Here is a 23,871-nt window from a genome sequence, read left to right as displayed (position 1 = left end):
CCATGATATCCAGTTGGATACCCTGTATCCAAAGAAAATAACATTTTCTGAAAATAAAAGGTGTCCGAATCTGTCCTCATGGATGCCGTGAGAACAAGGCTTCTCTCCACTGTAAGTAAATGTCCCAAACCTTATGAAAAAAATGTAAATGTCCATATGTTAAAGCTGTGAGCTTCAGCATCAAGCAAATTGTCTATTTTCCTCAGCAGCTGAAATAATGTGGGTGCACAATGTTTCCTCCAGTGTGCTACAATAAACAATATTTAGGTTCCTGAGGATACCTTTCTCCAGTTATTAAAGTAAGGGTAAGGAGTAGACAAGTCCAGAAGCGTTGTATCACCGAACATGTCCACCAAATATGATAAAATTACCTACTGCATTACAATCCCTCCAGTATAGAGAGCTAGTCCTATAAATTCTATGCAAGCACTGGGGTGTATAATACCATCTATACAGAATTTTGTGACCATTCTCATTCATACTACTAGCTATAGAAGTTTTCAACAGGTCCTTAAAACTGTGTTTCCATCTTTCAATGGGTTACGTCTCACCTATATCCCGTTCCCATTTGGTGGTGTAATATGTGATTGGATTAGTCCGCCACAACAATGCTCGATACAATAAAGATGTCAATCCTCATTGCAGAGGTTTTTGTAAAGCTTGCTCTAAATAGGTAAATGGAAGAGATAATTAATCTCTGGCCTGTTTATGCAGTACTGAAAACTCACCTTTTTGATATGGTTTTCAATCCTTAACCCTCTGCCCTCCAACCCAGCCAGCTGATTAACCGTTCCCCTTAACTGTATCCATGACATCCTGTTTGTCTGTCTTGCCTGTTTAGATTGTAAGCTCTTTCGAGTAGGGACTATTTTCTTACTCTTTGTGACTGTACAGCACTGCGTACGTCTGGTAGCACTATAGAAATAATTTATTTATTTCTATTTCTATCCCGTTCTCCCAGAAGCTCAGAACGGGTTACATTCACAATCGTTTTAAAACAGACTAGTCATGACAACAAATAGGTTACAGTAGACAATAATAGAGCTTATTCTAGAGACCAGACTGGTCATAGCAAAGAGTACTAGGAGAAGTATATTGAGGAGTAATTAGTAGTAGTAGTAAATCTCTTAAGTTGGGTGTAATAAAAAGACTCAATTAAGGAGCCTATATTCCTCTTGCAAAACATCCCATAATAGTACCCTTTGATCACCCCAAAGCTGGCCTAAGGTGCATAAAAAGGCTGTCGCCCATTGAGAAAAATACTGACTAAGAGCTATCAGTCTGCAGACCCAGAGTATAGAAGATAGCTGTGAGGCCAATATATTGGCGCTCAGGAAACCTGCCAGAGAGAATACCAGGTCTTAGAGGATAGTACAAAGAGCAGGGTGGCCTTCGATATTAAAGCCAGAAACTGCTGTGTAGGCAACCCTGGAATAGCCTATAGGGGTGTTGTGGGAAACAATCGTTGCTCCATTTGCACCAAGAGTTTAGTATTTATCCAAGCCATCAAAATTTGCAGTTTTCTCAGCCTGATGGTAAAGCTAAAAATTGGGCACTCCCATTCTTCCTTGGTTTTTTTGTTACCACAATATCTGACGTTTCACCCTAGGAGGTTTTCCCCACCAGATATAGTAAACATTTTCTTATTCAGATCTTGAAAAAATGAGCAGGGTAAATCGATGGGTAGGGACATAAACACATAGAGAAATTTCAGTAGTAGTACAATCTTTATAGCCGCTATTTGTCCTAGTCAGGAATGTGAAAGAGAATCCCAATCCTACAACAACAAAAAAAGTTCACAAAGAAATGCAGAGTAATGCATTTGGGGATTAATAATAGGAAGGAACCGTATATGCTGGGAGGAGAGAAGCTGATATGCACGGACGGGGAGAGGGACCTTGGGGTGATAGTGTCCGAAGATCTAAAGGTGAAAAAACAGTATGACAAGGCAGTGGCTGCTGCCAGAAGGATGCTGGGCTGTATAAAGAGAAGCATAGTCAGTAGAAGGAAGAAGGTGTTGATGCCCCTGTACAGGTCATTGGTAAGGTCCCACTTGGAGTATTATGTTCAATTTTGGAGACCGTATCTGGCGAAGGACGTAAGAAGACTTGAGGCGGTCCAGAGGAAGGCGACGAAAATGATAGGAGGCTTGCGCCAGAAGATGTATGAGGAGAGATTGGAAGCCCTGAATATGTATACCCTAGACGAAAGGAGAGACAGGGGAGATATGATTCAGACGTTCAAATACTTGAAGGGTATTAACGTAGAACAAAATCTTTTTCAGAGAAAGGAAAATGGTAAAACCAGAGGACATAATTTGAGGTTGAGGGGTGGTAGATTCAAAGGCAATGTTAGGAAATTCTACTTTACGGAGAGGGTGGTGGATGCCTGTAATGCGCTCCCGAGAGAGGTGGTGGAGAGTAAAACTGTGACTGAGTTCAAAGAAGCGTGGGATGAACACAAAGGATCTAGAATCAGAAAATAAGATTAAATATCGAACTAAGGCCAGTACTGGGCAGACTTGCACGGTCTGTGTCTGTATATGGCCGTTTGGTGGAGGATGGGCTTGGGAGGGCTTCAATGGCTGGGAGGATGTAGATGGGCTAGAGTAAGTCTTAACAGAAATTTTCCGCAGTTGGAACCCAAGCACAGTACAGGATAAAGCTTTGGATTCTTGCCCAGAAATAGCTAAGAAGAAAAAATAAAAAATTTAAATTGAATCAGGTTGGGCAGACTGGATGGACCATTCGGGTCTTTATCTGCTGTCATCTACTATGTTACTATGTTAAAGGCATCTTGGAAAATTACAAGCATACAATTGGTCTATACGCTTAGGGATATTAATCCCAAGATAGTGGATTGTCCCCTTCGCACAGGAAATTGATATTTCTGTTGGAATTGTGTTGCTTCAGCAGATGGTATTGTTAAATTTAAAATTTTGGATTTAAGCATATTAACCTTAAAGCCTCATATATCTCCATAAGCCTCAAACAGAGATAACAGATGTTGCAACAAAGTATCAGATTGAGTTAATGTAAGCTATACATCATCAGCAAACACAATTTTATGTTGAAAGCCACCACACCATATACCAGTGATCTCAGAATGCTGGCGCACTATTTGTGCAAAAGGCTCTATTGATAAAGCAAACTGTAAAGGAGATAGAGCACAGCCTTGTACGGTTCCTCGGAATAATTCAAAGTTTGTCATATAACTACCATTATCCTAGGACAAGCAGGCAACATATTCTCACACGTGGGTGATGTCATCTACACAGCCCCAGTACGGACAGCTTTAAAAGTGTATTGCCACTTAAAAAACTTAAGAAAGTTTGGGAACCACCCGCATCTCGCAGCGCGAGTGACTTCCCGCCCGACATAGGTGCGTGGCTCCTCAGTTCTTAGTTTTCTGCGAAGTTAAAAAGTTGTGTGTTTTTTTTTTTTTTTGTTTTTTTTTTATTTTTTTTTTTTATTTATAATTATACAATCTTATTTTACAAGAATTAATTCTTGTACATTAAATACAGGAAAGAAAATTTTAACGCAATAATACTTTTGCCACAATCATCATAATGATGATAATAAACCCCTTCTTAGACCACAATAAACAGGGGTTGACCAAAACTAAAATTAGAGAGAAATTTAAAGGAATAATACAAAAAAGAAAGGCATAATGTATCTAGCGCCCAATTATTATTATCCCTTAATCCTTAATCCTTGATGATCTGCTTAACATCTAGAAATTCCTTCAGATGGTTAGGAGAGAAAAAAACATATTTAACACCTAAGTACCTAACCAGGCATTTGCAGGGATACACCAATAAAAATGTTGCTCCAATATTTATAGTCTGTTGTCGCATTGCAAGAAAATCTTTCCTCCGTTCTTGTGTAGTCTTAGCTACGTCAGGATATATCCATATTTTCTGTCCCCCAAATAATTTTTGGGAATTTTTGAAAAACAATTTCATAATCATATTCACATCCTGTTCAAAAACAAATGATACTAATAATGTTGCTCTGTCCATTTCAGATGTTATCGTTTGTTCCAGTAAAGCCGTCACATTTGCAAAATCTATCACATTTGTCTCTCCTTCTCTTACTTTCCCAATCTCATTTCCATCTTCATTTACCTTTCCTTTTCCATTTCCATCAGGCATCTTTTTATTTGGTAAATAATAAATTTTATTGATTGGAGGAATACAATTTGAAGAAATTTCCAAATTCTCAATGAGGTATCTTTTTAGCAAATCAATAGGTAACATTCCTGAAATTTGAGGAAAATTTAGAAAGCGGAGGTTCAAACGCCTATTAAAATTTTCAAATTGTTCTAGTTTCTTATGAATGATAGAGCTATCTTTAATTGAAGCCAATTTGAATTGTTGCAATTGTTGTATGTCCCCCTGCATTTGCTTGGCTTGGCCTGTAAACTCCATTTTCATAGATTCAACTGACCCAGTCAAAATTTCCAGTTTTTCATTTAATTTTGTTACCTCATCAGTTGATTTTTCAATTTTCCCTTCCATCCTCTGCAACAATTGCCAGATGCTGTTCAAAGAAACCTCCGTTTGAGAGAGGGAAAAATCCCCTCTCTCTGCTGTTGATTCCATCTGCCGTCCCGCCGACAACGCTGAGCCCTCGCCGGGAGACCCCACGCTTTCACTTCCGGAAGCGTGTGTCTCTCGCCACAGCGTTTCGGCTGTAGCCGGACACGGAGGCGTCGTGGGAGCTGAAGGAGACAACGATGTTTCAATGCCCGAAAGGGCCAGTGACTCCCTCCCGTCACCGCCCAACGCCGAGCTCTCCACTCCAGCCTGTGTGGGCGCCGGAGAAGGCGCGAAGAAACGGTCCATCGTCTGCTGAAACGGGGTGGACATCAGGGCCGACGAGGCAGAAGCCCTAAGCACCCCTTTCCTCTTAGGAGGCATCCGTGTAAGGTATTTGAGAAACGCAGATTAGGAACTTGTTGAGAACGTCTCTCGCAGCTCCTCTACATCGCCGCCATTTTGGTCCTCAGGCACCCCAAGTTGTGTGTTTTTGAATGCTGTTCAAACTTTATTGCCTTCCCACTCCCACGTTTTCTTTCTTTCGTTTCTTTTCTCTAGAAAAAAAAGAAGAACATTTTTTTTCTTTTTTTTCGCTTTGCGGGTGTTCGGCCGACGGGGCCTCAGCCATTGAGTTTAATTTGGCTGAGGCAGTTTTCCCGTCGATGTACCATCCATTAACTGGTTTAAAAAAGTGCGGCAGGTGTCAACGGCCAATATCACAGACCCCCCCCACTCTTGGTGTTTGCGGTGTTTTGGCCCAGAATAGCTTGTCTACTCCTGTACGCGTTGTTCTTCTTTTCGAAAATGATCCATCAAGAGCCGCAAACTTCAGCAAGAGAAGTTATTTGATACCACCATTGACATCGACTATGCATATTAAGAAGAAGAATTGGCTAATGGAGAATCCGAAGGTATCTGAGTTGTTTGCAATATGACTGGGGCGGATATGTGTAGAGAACCATAGCAGCAATAACCTTCTGGGGGTTTTAATGGATATTAAGACAAGATGAAGGAGATTTAATGGTTTTAGTTTCAAGATATTAATTTGTTCATTATTGACAGCAATATATGAAGTACTATTATCTATTTATAACCTGAAATACATTTCACTTGGAGTATGAGCTATTTCTGCAATCCTGAGTATAACTGGAGTAAGGCACATGTTTGGATCACTACTGGGTCATCCTAAAGGCAATGACTGTATGGTGATGTTATGTTCTGTTGATATAGTATTGTGAATTGCTTAATTGTATTTCCTTGTTTCCATGAGAAGGTTCTTTATGAATGACTAAATTATTTCTTATTATATGTTTTATTTTATTAAGTGAATATATTTATAGCATTTATCTTTCGTTGGGTTTTGGACTCATCAATTTCATTTTGTTTTATTCAATGAAATTCATTGGCAATGAATGAATGTATTCCTTTATGTTGGTTTAGTTAATGGATTATACATGATTATTATTTATGAGAATCTATAAATTAACATATTTTCTTATTCACTCAAGTAATATATTTAATCACTAATGTTAATGCTATTTTTGTTTGGTTAGTTAATGGATTATACATGATTAGTGTCAAAACAATTTTTATTTTATTGGCATTGAAAAAGCTCCATACACAATAATAAAGCTGAAACCAAAACAATCCTCCCAAACCCCAACCCCCCCCCAACAGCCCCCCCTCAACAACAATCCACAAAGAACAAAAAGAAAGAAGAAGTGCCCGCAAGACAATCACAACCAACAACTTGAAAAGTGCCCGGGAATTTGGACTCTGATAATCCCAGGGCCACATGCACTGCCCGCCCCCCCCCCAAAGACTCCTAGAGCCTAAAATAACCCCTCCTAACCCCCCCCCCCCCCCGGTTCCTCCCCCCACTAACATCCACTTCCAGTAAAGGAGAAATAAAAATTAAAAAAAAATAAAATAAAATAAAAATTTAAAATTTTACACCCAACCTCAACAACAACCCCAAAGAGCTAAGAACAGCGCAACTCATTCAAGAGCAGACTGCGCCCCCTGGGATGAAGGAGCTGAAGATAGGGATCCCAGAGCCTCAAATATCTCTGCCCCCCCCTTCCTAGAACCCTTTGCATCTCTGGCTTCCCAACAGGCCAATTGATGCACATCACCCCTCCAAAGCCAAAACCCTGGAGGCTCAGGAGAAATCCAAAATTTCAAAATACCCTTCCGAGCCACCAAGGCTAGCTTCCGGCATAACAATTTACGCAATCCACTCATCAACCCATACGCCCCAGTCAAATCCAACACCAACTGATTCGGCGTGCCCTCCAATTCTAACCCCAGCCTGGTACGCATAAACTGTAAAATCTCCCGCCAATAGGATTGTACGACCGAGCACCCCCAGAACATATGGCCAAAGGTCCCGTCTCCCAAACCACATTTACGACACAACGGAGACCCAGCACCCCCACAATAATAATACTGCTGAGGCGTAAGATAAGCCCTAAAAACCACCCGATAGTAGCATTCCTGCAGGGGAGCACTACGGGTCAGGGCGGGAACCCCCCCCTATTTGCGCAACAATATCCCACTCCTGTAAAGGCAGTTGCAAGTCCTTTTCCCAACTTCTACGATAAACACTCACATCCTTACATGCTTCCACCTTCCCCAAACCCTTATAAAGCATCGACACCAACAAACCCTCCTCATTATCAAATCCAAAAAATTCCCGCAGGCGGGAACCAATTCTGGCTCCCAGCTGCCCCTGGTCCAGAGTGGCCCAAAAATGTTTAAGTTGAGTATATGCAAATAAATTACCCCATTGGGCCCCAATACGACGCTGTAAGGCCGCAAACTCCACTAAAGTCCCCTCCGATGTCATAACATGCTCCAACTGCCAAACCCCCTCTCGTTCCCAATTACAAAAAGCTGCGTTGTCAGACCCTGGTGGGAAGGGTGAGTGTCCACGAAGCGGTATCTGATCTGTAAGACATGGATCCCCATCCAAATTACGAACTAACCACCTCCACGCCGCCTGCAAGGAACTCACCAGCAGACTACGACGAAACCGAGCTGGCAACAGCGCACGGGGAAGAAGCACCATTGATAAAATGTGCGCAGGAGCATAATATGCCCGTTCCATAGGCACAGGTGTAAACACAGTCGACCCCCTCAACCAATCCCCCAAGTGACGTAACAAACAAGCATAGTTATAGCGTTGTAAATTAGGCAGGCCCAAGCCCCCCTGGCTCCAACCCCCCTGTAAACCCTGCAAGGGCATCTTAGGCTTCTTCGCCGCCCATACAAATTTAGAAAACATGCCCTGGATCTTACGATGATCTTTCCGCAACAAATGCAGAGGAAGGGTTTGAAATAAATAAAGCCACCGTGGCAACACCATCATCCGGACCAGCTGACTCCTCCCCATCAAAGATAAGGGAAGCAATTGCCAACCATCCAACCAACGTTTAGTGTCCAACAACAGCGGAGCCACATTCAAATGATACAAGGTACGGACATCCATAGCTATGTGAACCCCAAGATAGCGAAATGAACCAGGTGCCTACCGCAAAGGAAAGCGCCCCCCCCAGCCTCCCGAACATCTGCAGAAGAGGCCAATGCCTCAGACTTATCTAAGTTAAGCCGCAAACCAGCATAAGCCCCATACTCACTCAGCAACTCCAAGAGCGCAAACAAAGACCGCTCAGGATCAACAACATGTACCAACAACATCCGCATACGCCGCCAATTTAAACTGCTGGTCCCCCACCTGAAATCCCTGTATCGTCGGCATCGCATAAACATCTTGTACCAGAGGGTCCAATGTCAAAGCGAAAAGCAACGGGGACAATGGGCAACCCTGTCGCGTCCCACAAGAGATATCAAAAAGGTCAGATTCCACCCCATTCACCAAAATGTGAGCTTGAGGCAAAGCATACAACGCCCGCACCGCCGAAAGAAAATTGCCCCCAATACCATAATCCATCAACGTATCAAACATAAATTCCCACCGCACCCGATCGAACGCCTTTTCAGCGTCAAAACTAATCAACAGCGCCCGCGAGTTCTGTGAGGCCCGCATCTCTAGGGACAGCAAGAGCTTACGCATATTCACGGCTATCGATCTTCCCTGGACAAACCCCACCTGCGCTTCATGCAAAAGCCGCGGAAGAACCTTTGCCAACCTATTCGCCATGATTTTAGCCAATAGTTTAACTTCGGCATTCAACAAAGAGATCGGGCGATACGCCTCCGGCATCGTCGGGTCCCTACCCGGCTTCGGGAGCATCAAAATCCGTGCAAGATTCAACCGCTCAGGCAGAGCCTCCGCCTGAATCATCACATTAAATGCCTGAGCCAAAGGATGCACTATCCCTTCACCCAAAATCTTTAAAAACTCGTTACGTAACCCATCCTCTCCCGGGGCCTTCAACAAAGGGCTTTGCACAATCGCCATATATACCTCTTCCGGAGTCACTAAGGCTTCCAACCGCGACCGCTCCATGAAGTCAGCCGGGGATGAGTAACATTCTGCAAATAGGTGCGCCCACACAACCCATTCTCATCAGGAGGGGCATAGAGCACATGATAATAATCCCGAAAAATCTCACAAATACCCGCATTCGTGGTAACCCGACGCCCACTCGGATCCTTCAAAGTCAGCACCTTCCGCGGGCCCCACTCCGAGGAGATCAGGCGAGCCATCAACCTACTCCCTTTCTGGCCATACCGATACAACTGATACTTATAATAGGCCATGAATTTGCGCGCTCGTTTATGCAAAAGCTCATTAAGAGCCACCTGGAGCTCCAAATACCGAGCACGATCTGCTGGTAGCTGGGTCTGACCATAATGTCGACGTGCCTGCCGTAATGCCTTATCCAAACGTAGGATCTCCCGATCCCGCGCCTTGCGAGCGTAAGCGGTATAACTAATGATGGCCCCCCGCAACACTGCCTTAGCAGCATCCCAAAAGAGCACTAGGTGATCCTGATGAGCTTCATTAGTAAGAGCATAAGTCCTCCAATTGTCTCTCAACATTTCCTGAAACTTAAGGTCATTATAAAAGGAAAGCGGGAACACCCAGCGCCGACCACGCACACTCGGGGGCCCTCCCTCCAAAGTAAGCCAAGCCATAGCATGATCAGAAATCACTACCGCTCCAAGATCTGCGTCCCCCACCGACCCAAAAAGCGAGCTAGACACCAGGAGGTAATCAATTCGGGACTGCGTATTATGCGCCCGAGATAAGTGGGTATAATCCTTCACATCCGGGTGTAACACCCGCCAAACGTCCACCAAATCCAACAACTGACCCAAATTCTGCAGACACCGGGAACCAGCAAACCTCCCAGCCCCTGGTTTCGCCGAACAGTCCATATCGGGGTCCCAGACAGCATTAAAATCGCCTCCTACAATCATCGGAGTTCCCTGATATGCGGACAGTGCCGTCACCATAGTCTTATAAAAAAGGGGATCATAGACATTTGGAGCATAGATACAACAAAAAAGCAACAGCTGCCGGTCCACCACCCCCCTACAGATCACATACCTCCCACCGGCATCCGCGGCCAACAACGTAAGATCAGTCACAACCCCTTTCCGAAACAGAATAGCAACCCCTCTCTTCTTTCCCACCCCATCCGCCTCTACAGAATCTCCTACCCACCAGCGTTTAAGTTTACAATGTTCTTTCTCATCCAAGTGAGTTTCTTGCAATAAGGCCACATCAACTCGATGCCGCTGTAAATGGTGTAAAATTTTGGACTGTTTAATCGGTGAATTTATACCCCCCACATTCCAAGTAACCACTTTAACCATCAGAACCCAAAACCACACGCCCAGAACCACCTACCACCCAAATTACAACGCAGTCAGCCCAGCCTCCAACTGCGGTCTCCCCCAAATACCCAAACCCCCCTACTGTATCCAAGGAATCGACCCCAACAAATCCCCCCCACATCCCATACCCTAACCCCAAGTCCCCCACCCCAATCCCCTCCCCCTACCATCTCCAGCCCCAAGAATGACTGGAGTTATTCGGTCAAGGAAGGCCCACTAGCAGCAAGGCCGCAACATACCGCCCACTCATACGACCCACGCAAACTACCCCACAAACCCACCACACCCCCACTCACCCACCGCCCACTTCCCCATACGAAAAACCACCCATCCAACCCCCATACTCCACAAACATACTACCCCCACAACCAGACTACCATCACTCCACAAAGCCCACCCAACTCCAAACTACCGAACACTCATTCCAACCAAGGAAAGAGACAGAAAAAAGAAGTCCAGTGCAGATCCTCCTCGGCCGCAGCAAAACGAACAACCAACTGCAGGCTCAGCCGGGACACCGCGCCTCTGGCGTTGTGGGCGCACTCTCTGCCACTGAGAAGGACGGACTCCGCCATCACGCCGTCCCGCCTTACTGGACACCTCCACCGGAACAGCATCTCCCAACAATTCCTTCAAGACATTCCACGCCTCCATCGGGGTCCGCACCCTTCTGTGCTTAGTCCCAATAGTCATCAACAGAGCAAAAGGAAATTGCCAGCGATATTTATAGCCAGCCTGTTGTAAATATCTTGTGACCCCCTGAAAATCATGCCGTTTCTACAGGGTAACGGCCGCCAGATCCTGAAAAACAGCAACCGGGAGCCCATTCCACTTATAATCTGCGTGTTGTCGGGCTGTTTGTAAAATGGTCTCCTTCACCGCAATGGAACTAAGACAAAGTACAATGTCCCTAGGTAGGTTCCCCTGGACTCGACCAAGGGCTCGGTGGACTCGTTCTATATGCACACCCGGTCCGCCTTCAGAATCCCTCTGCGCCAGCCTCAGAAGGTCGGCACAGATGTCTTGCGCCACTTGCCGCACGTCTTTATATCTCTCCTCCTCTGGCACTCCTCGCAGCCGCAAATTACAGCGGCGCGTGCGGTTCTCAAGATCTTCAAGTTTGTCCCAAATGTCCACACGATCCTTCTGAAGAGCCACTACCGCGCCCTGAGTGTCTATAAGATCTTCCGACACCGCGTCCACCCGGGTCTCCAATTCCCCTTGTCTGCTGGAGACCTCCTGTAGGTCCGATTTAATGTCCACTACTGCTTGTTTAATATCAGAGCGGATGGATCGGATGTCCTCCCGTAAGCTGGCTAACAGCTCCGCAAATCCGCCCTGTTCATCCAGGCCGCACTCACCAGACCGCGGCCCAGCCTCCAAACGCCGCACCTCCACGCTGCTCTCTGCCACCAGCCCAGACGCCATCTTAACTCCACTCGGGGATCCCGGAAGTTTCTCAGCCTCAGCTCCTGATTTGCTACCGGCACTCTTAAGCGGCTCCAATTTGTGCCGGGTAGCGGTGGCCATCGCATCCACCCTCTGGGGTATCGTGGGGGCGATAAAAAAAAAAAAAGCGCTAACTCAGCCATATGCGCTAATTACACATCGGCCCTGACGGAGCTTCAGCCCCGAGCGACCGGCCGCATCAGTGACGTCACTTCCACCGGATTATACATGATTAAAAAGAAATGAATATTATTTATGAAAATTTATAAATTAATATATTATTTACTTATTAATCACTCAAGTAATATATTTCATCATTATTGTCAATGGTATTTGAATAATTAGGTTTGTTTTTTATTTCTAGGGGTCTGATTATTAAGGTCATTGGTATTTATTTAAGATTCTTGATTATATTAATGATAAGATATATATATAACATGATTAATGTATTACAAAATTGATTTATAATTGTCTGTTGGGGATTTATCTTGATTTACCTGAACTTATATGTGTGGTTCCAAGTTATTTATGTCATTATTTAGGGAGGGGAAGGGTGGGATGGGTATTAGTAAAGGGTATAATAATAATTGGGGGAGGTGTATTATTCAAGATGCATTAATATGGAAAATGGTGTATAATCATACTTTAATTTTTTACTTACTCTTTGAAATTTGGAAGAGATATTTAATAATTAATATATAATGCAGATTAAAATTTTTCACTTAACGTTAATGGCCTCAATCACCCAGTAAAAAGAAAAAAATGCTTACATTCTTGAAAAAACAGAAGGCTGATATATATTATATCCAAGAGACGCATCTATCGGATATAGAATGAAAGAAACTCGAAGGGGATTGGGTAAAGCACTGTTTTTTTTGCCCCTGCAGTTAGGAAAAAAGCGGGAGTTGCCATTTTAATAAGTAGTAATTGTTCAGCTTCTTTTCAAATGATAGATTTTGATCCCTTGGGAAGATGGATTAAGGTGGAAATGAGAATGGGAAATACCTTGACTTTGTTTAATGTTTATGCCCCTAATTCGAACCAAAATGATTATTTCAAGAATTTACAACAATTATTACCGTATTTTCTCGCATATAACGCGCGCGTTATACGTGGTTTTTACAAACCGCGCATACCCTTGCGCGTTATACGCGTGAGCGCATTGTACAAATTTTTTTTTTACATAGTTCCCCCCCCCGACGTCCAATTCACCCCCCCCCCACAGGACCGCTCGCACCCCCATCCCGAAGGACCGCCCGCACGCACCCCCACCCCGAAGGACCGCTCGCACGCACTCCCACCCGCACCCCCACCCTGAAGGACCGCTCTCACCCTCACAGCCTCCAGACCCCCCCAATCATGTAGAAGCTCCTTCCGGTGTCCTGCTTCCTCTTGGCGGTGCCGGCCCTTCTGTGAGCCCTGCGCCTGCGCTGCTTCCTCTTCCGGCGGTTTCTCTAACGTCAAGCCCTCTTGCCCCGCCGACTCCCCGACACGTTCGGGGCAAGAGGGAGCTCAAGCCCTCTTGCCCCAGCCAACCGCGGCACCCCCGACACGATCGGAGCAAGAGGGAGCTCAAGCCCTCTTGCCCCAGCCAACCGCGGCACTCCCGACACGATCGGGGCAAGAGGGAGCTCAAAGCCCTCTTGCCCCCCCGACACGATCGGGGCAAAAGGGAGGCCAAGCCCTCTTGCCCCGCTGACTCCCCAACTCCCCGACAATATCGGGCCATGAGGGAGCCCAAACCCTCCTGGCCACGGCGACCCACTACCCCCACCCCGCACTACATTACGGGCAGGAGGGATCCTAGGCCCTCCTGCCCTTGACGCAAACCCCCCTCCCCCCAACGACCGCCCCCCCCAAGAACCTCCGACCGCCCCCCCCAGCTGACCCGCGACCTCCCTGGCCGACCCCCACGACACCCCCACCCCCCTTCCCCGTACCTTTGTGTAGTTGGCTGGACAGACGGGAGCCAAACCCGCCTGTCCGGCAGGCAGCCAACAACGGAATGAGGCCGGATTGGCCCATCCGTCCCAAAGCTCCGCCTACTGGTGGGGCCTAAGGCGCCTGGGCCAATCAGAATAGGCCCGGGAGCCTTAGGTCCCTCCTGGGGGCAGGGCCTTGGGCACATGGTCGGGGGGTCGCGGGTCGGCTGGGGGTGGCGGTCGGAGGTTCTTGGGGGGGCGGTCGTTGGGGGAGGGTGGTTTGCGTCGAGGGCAGGAGGGCCTGGGATCCCTCCTGCCCATAATGTAGTGCGGGGTAGGGGGTCGCCGTGGCCAGGAGGGTTTGGGCTCCCTCATGGCCCAATATTGTCAGGGAGTTGGGGAGTCGGCGGGGCAAGAGGGCTTGGGCTCCCTTTTGCCCGATCGTGTCGGGGGGGGCAAGAGGGCTTGAGCTCCCTCTTGCCCCGATCGTGTCGGGGAGTCGGCGGGGCAAGAGGGCTTGACATTAGAGAAAGGGTGAACCGCTGGAAGAGGAAGCATCGCAGGCGCAGGGCTCACGGAAGGGCCGGGACTGCCAAGAGAAAGCAGCAGGACACCGGTAGGAGCTTCTACATGATGGGGGGGGAGTCAGGAGGCTGTGGGGGTGCGAGCGGTCCTTCTGGGTGGGGGTGCGGGTGGGAGTGCGTGCGAGCGGTCCTTCGGGGTGGGGGGTGCGAGCGGTCCTGCGGGGGGTGAATCGGACATCGGGGGGGGGGACATCAGGCTTTCAGGGTGGGGACAGGACTTCAAGGGGGAGAGGAGAGTCGGGGCGGGTGAAAGGAGAGTCGGGGTGGCCAGAGGAGAGTCGGGTGGCGATGGGAGAGTTGGGCAGCATGCGCGGTATACGGGTGTGCGCGGTATATAAAAATTTCTGTAAATAAATTTGTGTTTTCCGTGCGCTATACCCGTGTGCGCGTTTTACACAGGTGCGCGTTATCTACGTGAAAATACGGTACTCCCATTGGCTGCTTCTAATTTAGTTGTAGCTGGATATTTTAATGCTGTAATGGATCCTTTTTTGGATAAAAAGCCAAGCAAATATATAAAATAATTAGGGCTAGAGAATTTGGTACAATCTTGTGATTTAAAAGATATATGATGAATACTTCATTTCAATGATCAGGAATTTTTTTTTTTTTTCACAAGTTCATAAGTCTTTTTAAAGAATTGATTATGTTTTGGTTTCAAATTCATTGGTACAGCAGGTGACACAAGCTTCCATTGATCCAATTATTTTGTCGGATCATGGAGGGGTTTGGATCAAATTTAGGTTGGACAAACAGGATAAAAATGGATCAATATGGAGATTTGATAATACATTGGTTGCGGATTCAGCTTTTCTTGAAGATTTTAAGTTAAAGGTATCTGAGTTTTTCCAAATAAATACTTCATTAGATATTAGTACTGAAATATTATGGGATGCTTTTAAAGCTACTATGAGAGGTCATATTATTTCCTATTCTGCACATACTAAAAAACAACTTGCTAAGCAATTTACTGATTTGGAAAAAGAAATTAAATATTTGGAATCTAAATTAGTTGATAAATGGCAGCAAGATACTTTACAAGCTCTTTTAAAGGTAAAGGGGAAAAATAATGAGATTTCTTCAAGATAGGCGAGGAAAGATTTGTTTTCCCAGCAAACCTTGTATTATGGAAGTTCTAATAAGGCAGGAAGACTACTTGCAAATTATCTTAAAGCAAAAAAAAAAAGAAGAGTAAAAATAATAGCAATAAAAGAAGAAAAAGGAAATACACATACTCAGATTAGTAATATTCTAAGTCAATTTCTTAATTTTTATAAAGATTTGTATTCTTCCGAGTCTTATGATGATAAAGTTCAAAATGGTTTAGAATTTTTAAATTTTTTAGAGGGTCCAAAACTTCCTGATCATATAAAAAGAAGTTTAGATGAGCCTATATCATTAAAATAATTAGAAACAACGTTGAAGTCTCTTAGAGTTGGATCCGCTCCAGGTGGGGATGGTTTACAGTGGAATTTTATAAAACATTTCAAAATTCTTTATTACCACATTTACTAAATTTATATCAGTTTCAACTAAATAAGGGTTGTATTACAGGTAATATGGCAGAATCTTTGATATTGTTTTGCCAAAGCCAAATAAAGATCCCACTTTGGTCTCAAATTACAGGCCGATATCTTTAATTAATGTGGATGGGAAATTATTAGCTAAAACATTGGCCTTGAGGTTGGCTAAGGCTCTCCCTTTCATAATTGATGTACACCAAACTGGATTCATTGCGAACAGACATTCTTCTAGTAACACTAGATTGGCTTTTCACACGTTAAATTTAACTAAAAGCATGAATGAACCGGCTTTTGCCATATCTTTAGATGCGGAAAAAGCATTTGATAGAGTGGAATGGACATTCATGTATCAGGCATTGGAATGGTTTGGTATAGGTTCGGGAGTTATTCAAATGATTCAAACTTTGTATAGCTCCCCTATGGCAAGATTATATATTAATAATAATTTATCGGAACGTTTTCAATTGCATAGGGGAGTTAGACAGGGTTGTCCACTATCTCCTTTGCTTTTTGATATTGTTTTGGAACCCTTGTTGTTAGCTATTCAACAGGCAAAGGGGATACAGGATATTTCTCGTAATGATTGGGAATATAAACTCTCTGCTTATGCCGATGATATTTTACTATACAGTGGAACCTTGGTTTACGAGCATAATTCGTTCCAGAAGCATGCTTGTAAACCAAATTGCTCGTATATCAAAGCAAGTTTCCCCATAGGAAGTAAGGGAAACTGCTTTGATTGGTTCCACCTCCTCCCCCTCCCTCCCGAGGCTACCGGCGCTGCTCCATTCTCCCCTCCTTGAGGAATCCGAAGCTGTTCCAAACCCCTCCCCGCGATCCAGCTTCCCCCCCATGCGAACCGGCATCCTCCCCCCCACTCGCATTGCCCCCCTCCACCGCGATCCTACTTCCCTCCCCCCCAGCACGTCAATGACACTTCCTTTACCCAACTTGGCACCAGTGCCGGTGCCCGAAGATCCTCCCTCTTCTGGCGCGGCCTGGGCTGGGTGGTGCGTTGGAGATCCTCCCTCTTCTGATCTGGGCTGGGCTGGACTGGCTTTGAGCATTTGCGCATGCTCAAATCCTTTTGGTCTCGCTCTCTCCGAGATTGAAAGCGAGACCAGAAGGCTTTGAGCATGCGCAAATGCTCAAAGCCCGCCCAGCCCAGACCAGAAGAGGGAGAATCTCCGACGCACCGCCCAGCCCAGGCCGCGCCAGAAGAGGGAGGATCTTCGGGCACCGGCACTGGTGCCAAGATGGGGTAAAGTTAGTGTCATTGACGTGCTCGGGGGGGGGGAAGTAGGATCGCGGTGGAGGGGGGGCAACGCGAGCGGGGGGGGGGGGACGGACACGCTCGTACAGCGAGGCAAGCTCGGTTTACGAGGCACCAAGTTTGCAAATGTTTTGCTTGTCTTGCAAAACACTCACCGGTGCACTCGTAAACCGAGGTACTACTGTATTTGAGAAATCCAGGTTCCTCCATTCCTTGCCTGTTAGAGTTGATTGAAATGTTTGGAAAATTTTCAGGATACAAAATAAATTGGAATAAATCTGAAATTCTTCCACTCAATGTACATTGTTTAAAAAGTATGTTTGATTCATTTTCTTTTGTTTGGAAGGAAGATGGATTAAAATATTTAGGAATATGGATTAAAAATACAGTGGATGATATGGTAAAAGAGAATGAAAAACTTTTATTAAAAAAGGTTACAGAATTATGTGAACATTGGAATCCATTACATTTATCTTGGTGGGGGAAAGTTCAAACTGTTAAAATGATGATATTGTCTGTGGTTTGCTATCAAATGGGTATGATACCAGTGTTTTTTTCAGGGGTCTTTCTATAAAAAATTGAATTTGATTATTATCAAATTTATTTGGCTTAGTAAAACTTCTAGAATTGCTTTAGTATCTTTACAAAGGCCAATTAAGGAGGGTGGGGTAAATTTTCCAAACTTTTATAGGTATCATCAGGCCTATATTTTACGTCAAGGTATGTATTGGGTCCTCCCGGAGCTCATTGAGTACATTCCTGATTGGTTATATTTGGAATGACGACTCATGTTTCCTTTACATCTTTCTCATGTTCTCAGTATAAAGATGCCCAGATTATATAAAGAAAATAGAATTTTAATGGATACTTGGAAAACCTTACGATTTGTCAGTAACTTAACAGCTGTTCCTATTAACAAATCAACAAATCAAACCATATGGCTAAACTCCAAGATTCAAATTGGCGGATTCAAGGTCGTCTGGAAGCACTGGATAATTGCAGGAATACGAACTTTGAATGATGTTATTTCTAATGGTAAACTGCTTGATTTTACACAATTGCAACATAAATTTGGGCTTTATAAATCACAATGTTTTCATTGGTTGCAATTGAAGCAGGCCATTCAGGCAGGGTTCCCTGAATGGAAAACTCTTACTACCCAATACAGTATGGAATTTTTATGTTTTCAGGCAGACTTTTTCAGTCACCAGGCCACGCAGTGGTATAAAACTATTAGTGATCTGGTTAAAAAAAAGCCTAAAAATGGTCTTAGGGATATTTGGAGCATTGAGATTAAGCATCAGATTTCAACATCTCAATGGCCACAAATTTGGTCTTGGAGAATAAGATGTACAATGTCGGCATCTATGAGGCAAACTTGTTTTTTTCTTTTACATAGAGCTTTTTGGACCCTAGTTAGATTACAAAAATTAAATAGTTCCTTGTCTAATAGATGCTGGCATTGTAATCTTGATGTAGGGACTTTGGACATCTTTTGTATTACTGTCCCCATATCTTAGCCTTATGGAATTCAATCTGGGATCAAATAAATTGTTTATTGGAAAATCATGTAGCGTTATCTTATGATACTGTGATATTTGGAATGTCTATGAGAAAAAAGAGTCAGATATCATCGTGTAACAATAAACTTTTATTGATCATGACAGGAGTTGCCATCCAACATATTACTAATAACTGGAAAGAACACAGTGAACTTAATTTTAATTTCTGGTGGAATTTGTTGTGTCGCCTATATAGAATGGAAAGATCACTAGTGGTACAGAATGGAAATTATAAAAATTTTATAAAAATATGGGAGCCATTAACATCTTTTTGTCATGATTAAATGCCATTTTTCTATTAATTATACACCACTTAGTGTTGGGAGGGGGGAGGGTTTCTATTGGAGGGTTTATGATCTTACAATTAATAATGGGCGTGGGGGGAGGTTTGCTTTTATGTTTATAAAATATACTGATAAGATGTTCAAGTGATCTACTTAATATTGTTATTATGAATTTTGTACACTTGATGAAAGTTTAAAAATGAATAAATAATTTTTTTTTAAAAAATAGGGATATATCCCCCTCAGATGGTAGCCTATCAGATTTATATAACTCCTTAAAGAATTGTACAAATTCAGAATGTATGGATGTATCATCCACTAACATAGTGCCTACACTGGTTTCAATCCTAGGGATATAATTGTGAAGACGTTGCTCCCTCAATTGATGGGCCAACAGCCTACTAGATCGGTTGCCAAATTCAAAGAATTGTTATTGTGTGAGCTGAAACTGTTGTTGGATATCCTCTAGCTCCAAGTCATAGAGCTGGAGTTAAGTGTCATAAAGAGCCTGATCTAAAGCAGAGGTCTATAAGCCTTGTTTTTATCTCTTTGTAGAGTACCCAGCTGCTCTCATAACTTGCTCCTTTGTATGCAGTTTATCTTTCTGAACATGAGCTTGCAGAGATATTATAGCCCTTCTCAAAACTATTTTTAAACTTTCCCATAAATTTCACAGTCAGAATCTCTAGTATATCATTAAATTATACATATTGCAAGATTTGCTTGCCTATATAATGGACATGATTCGGATTATGTAGCAAAATATCTGTAAATCTCCAATATCTGTTCCCTATCCGAGCTTCCTGGGTGTGCATGACAACTAATATGGGGGCATGATCAGACCAGGAATGGGGGCAGATATCAGAAACTGCTCCTGAGAGAGTAGTTCTACTGTGCCCACCCACATATCAATACGAGAATATGTTTGATGTACAGAGGAATAATAAGTATAGTCCATCTCAGAGGGGTGAAGTTCTCTCCAAAAACCTCCATTACTTGAGAAAATCTGGCTATGGTAAAAACGGCCTTAATGTGTTGGAAAGGCATGCTAAGGTCAGTTCTTACTGCAGCTTTGTAATCCCCCGTATTTATTCCAAAATCAGGTACCAGGTGAATTTATGAATATTACTGAGAGATAGATGGGGGAGATAGAGGGGAACCCTGAGGAACTTCCGAAGGGCTTTTCCAAGAGTTAGAATAATTCCCGTCGTAGACCACTTGATAAGATCTTTTGGTTAAGAAGCCTTGGAATCAGGTCCAAACTCATCCTGATAGACCCATTGCGTCTAGGCAATTTAGCATTATTTCATGGTCCACTAGATCAAAAGCACTGCTAAAGTCTAATTGTAAGATCAGGGCGCTGGTGCCTTTACTGAAGAGGTCATATAGATGGTTAAGGAGAGAGCCTAGGATAGTCTCGGTGCTGTATCCTTTTCTAAAACCTGATTGGTGTTCGTTTAGGAGATTGAATTTATCTAGGTGGTTTACTAGTTCCAGGTTGACCAGCCCTTCCAGCAGTTTGGTGAACAAGGGGGTGTTCGCTATGGGTCTATAATTGGATGTCAGTGAGATTGAGTTCTTCTGGTCTTTGGGGATGGGTGTGATCAGTATGTGTCCCATATACTCGTGGTATGTTCTACTTTTAAGAGTGGATGTTGCCCAGTTAAATAGTTAAGGTGCAGCAAACCCTTTTGGTATTTTGAAGATTTTTGCTATGTTTGTTTGAAAGACAATTCTTCAGCTTAAAGGTTGAGATTAACAGCAATGTTTAACGGAAAGTTCAAATTAATTATATCATATAAAATAAAAAATAAAATCTTAGAAGCAAATTTATATTTTTTTCAAGACAATAAATGGAGAATTTTTGAGTGAGACCATTGATTGACATTTGGACTTATAATTGAAAAGACAGAATTGTTTGTCTTTTGTTAAGGTCGGTGAGGTCTCCTTGTCTCTCCTTTTCATTGGTTTGATTAATGAATCACATTACGGTATATTCTGGAAGTGCTTTGAGTGAATTTTGCTGGAGGTATAATAATCCAATGTACTTGTCCCAAGCTTTCTTGAATTCACCACCACCTTCACTGGGTTCAATTCACCACCACCTTCACTGGGTTCATAGACAAAACAGCGGAAGACAAAGGCGCGCGCCGACAACTGAGCGTAAGACGGAGGCGCATGCCGAAGAAAATGACAGTTTTTAGGGGCTCCAACGGGGGTTTTTGTTGGGGAGCCCCCCCACTTTACTTAATACAGATCGCGGCGTCGTTGTGGGTGGTTTGGGGGGTTGTAACCCCCCTCATTATACTGTAAACTTAACTTTTTCCCTGTTTTTAGGGAAAAAGTGAAGTTTTCAGTAAAATGTGGGGGTTACAATCCTCCAAACCCCCCACAATGCCCCCACAAAGTGACACACCCCTGTCGGAGCCCCTAAAAACAGTTATTTTCTTTGGTGCGCGCCTCCGCACTGCGCTCAGTTGTCGGCGCGCGCCTTTGTTTTCCGCGGTTTTGACCTGACACCCCTTCACTGATAGGCTGTTCCAAGCATTCACCTACCTTTCCAAGAAGCATTCACCTATCTTTCCTAAGTTCAACTTCATCCTATGCCTCCTCATTCCAGAGTTTCCTTTCAGTTGAATGAAACTTGCCTCATGCGCATTTATGCCATGTAGGTATTTAAATGTCTCTATCATATCTCCAAAGCATGCATATTGAAATCTTTAAGTGTGCCTCCATATGCCTTATGATGAAGATCACCAACCATTTTAGTAGCCTTCCTCTGTACTTGCTCTTCACCACCTAAATTGTACCATTCCCTCTGGTTTTTGCAGCCTAAATTCATTATTAGAATGTCCTTGTGCCACATGGTGCAGCTGGGGGAGGTGATAGCGTTAAGCTTAGCCTCTCTTTCTGAAGCAGGTGATGAAACACTCAGCTAGCCTGGCGGGGTGGTAGGACGGAGGGAGGACCCGGCCGGCTAGCGATTAAGGTTAGTGTGGGGGGGGGGGAGGCACGGTCAGGGTTTGGGGAAAGTTGTCCGGCAGGAGGGCTTGGGCTCCCTCCTGCTGGTTCTGGGGAGGTTGTCAGCAGGAGGACTTGGGCTACCTCCTGCTGTTGATCGGGGAGGGTGGGGTTGGTTCTTTCTGGCAGGAGGGCTTGGGATCCCTCCTGCTATTGATTGTGGGGTTTCGGGGGGGAGGGGATGTTCTTCAGCAGGAGAGATTAAGCATCTCTCCTTCTGTGAACTTTGGGGTGGGGGGGGCTCCAGGATTTTGTAACCGGCATTGTTTTTGACAGACACCAGTTACAGAATCCTGCTTTTAGGCAAAGGACTGGCCCCTCCTTCGCCTAAAAGGTCTTGATTTGGGTGTTTGGGACTTGGGTGATTTTTTTGTTGGGAATGTGTTTTAAGGTAGTGGTAGTTTGGGCAATTAAACTGGTGAATGTAGAGGTATGCCATTCTAAAAAAAACCTACTCATGTTGGATATTTTTTTTGAGAATGGATATTTCCCTGCTGCCTGCTTTCTGCGTCTAGGGACTTAGGCTAAAAGGGGACTTGACATTTTTTTTATTATGCCCCTCCACGCCTCCAGATTATCTTCCAAGAAAGCCTCTTTTCAAGGCTTCTCTTCTTCAGGAGATGTTATCTCTTCTCCTTAAAGAAAAGTTTCACCTCTGCAGAGAATCCGGGGTTTTTACTTACGGTATTTCCTCATCATGAAAGGGAAGGGAGGTATACGGCAAAATTTAGACTACAGGAATGACACGGAGACAAATTTTTCCCTGCTTCCACAGGAACTCATTTTCCTGTCCTGTCCTGGTGAGTTCTTTTCCTGTCACTGTCCCATTCCTGCAAGCTCCGTCTTCATCTGCACAAACCTCAAACACTTTAAAATCCTAAATGTTCGAGGCTTGTGTGGTTAAGGCGGAGCTTATAGGAATGGGGCAGGGCCAGGGTCAATGACAAAACTCGCGGGGATGGGGACAAATTTGTTCCCATATCATTCTCTATTTTAGACCTCAGGGGCCTGAACAAATTTCCACTGAGGGGAAAAGTTTCATGTTTCTTCTGATAACTTTATATTCCTTCTTAGATCGCAACGACTGGCTATGCTCTTTAGATCTGAAAAGAAGTTTCTACTCGTATTCCAGTGCATCCGACTTTCTGGAAATTACTCAGATTTCAGATAGTGCAGCACCATTATCAATATAGAGTCCTGCTTTTTGACCTTGCATTCTCTTCCAGAGTATTCATCAAGTACCTGGTTGTAGTTGCACCAGCGTTACAGCCATAGGGTCTTCAGGTTTTTCCTGTCTGGACAATTGGCTCAGCAATGATCCAACCTCGCAATGGGTTCTCGCAGTGACTCAGTTCACAATTCTCTTTTTCAGCAGTTGGGATTCGAAATCATTTTTTCCAAATCCCAACCATCTCATAATCTGTGATTTATCAGAGCTCTGCTTTACACCGTTTATCTCGGAGCATTTCTCCCTCAGTAAAGATGACAAAATTTGATTTCAGATTTGCGATCAGATTTTTTCCCAGGACAAGCAGGCAGCTATTCTCACATATTGTTGACATCATCCACGGAGCCCGGATGTGGACAGCCTTGCAACCAGACTTGCTTGTAGAAACTCAGAAGTTTTGAGTCTGCCGCACTGCGCATGTGCGAGTGCCTTCCCGCCCAGCACAAGACGAGCCTCCTCAGATCTCAGTTTTCCGCGGAGCTGAGAAGTCCTGTCTTTGATGCTCTGCGCTGAACTTTGTTCGCTTCGTGCCTTCTCTTCACCGCGGTTTGTGTTCTTTTTGTCGCGAATCGCTGTTATTTTCTTTATTTTTTTTTTTTTTTAAAGTTTTATTTTTTGTTGACTGACTGGTGAGGCAGGTTGTGTGCCCGCATCCTGCGGACTTCGACTTAGCA

The 23,871-nt window shown here is 44.3% G+C and overlaps 1 protein-coding gene across 3 annotated transcripts in view; it reads left to right on the top strand.

Moving 5' to 3' along the window:
* Window positions 1-23,871, top strand: part of DDX17 (DEAD-box helicase 17) — a 185,982-nt gene that overhangs the window by 89,404 nt on the left and 72,707 nt on the right. The gene's annotated exons all lie outside the window — the stretch shown is intronic.

This window comes from Geotrypetes seraphini, chromosome 2 (assembly GCF_902459505.1).
Source record: "Geotrypetes seraphini chromosome 2, aGeoSer1.1, whole genome shotgun sequence".
Classification (NCBI taxonomy): Eukaryota; Metazoa; Chordata; class Amphibia; order Gymnophiona; family Dermophiidae; genus Geotrypetes; species Geotrypetes seraphini.
The sequence above is the reverse complement of the archived record's forward strand: the minus strand, read 5'-3'. Positions and strand labels throughout refer to the sequence as shown.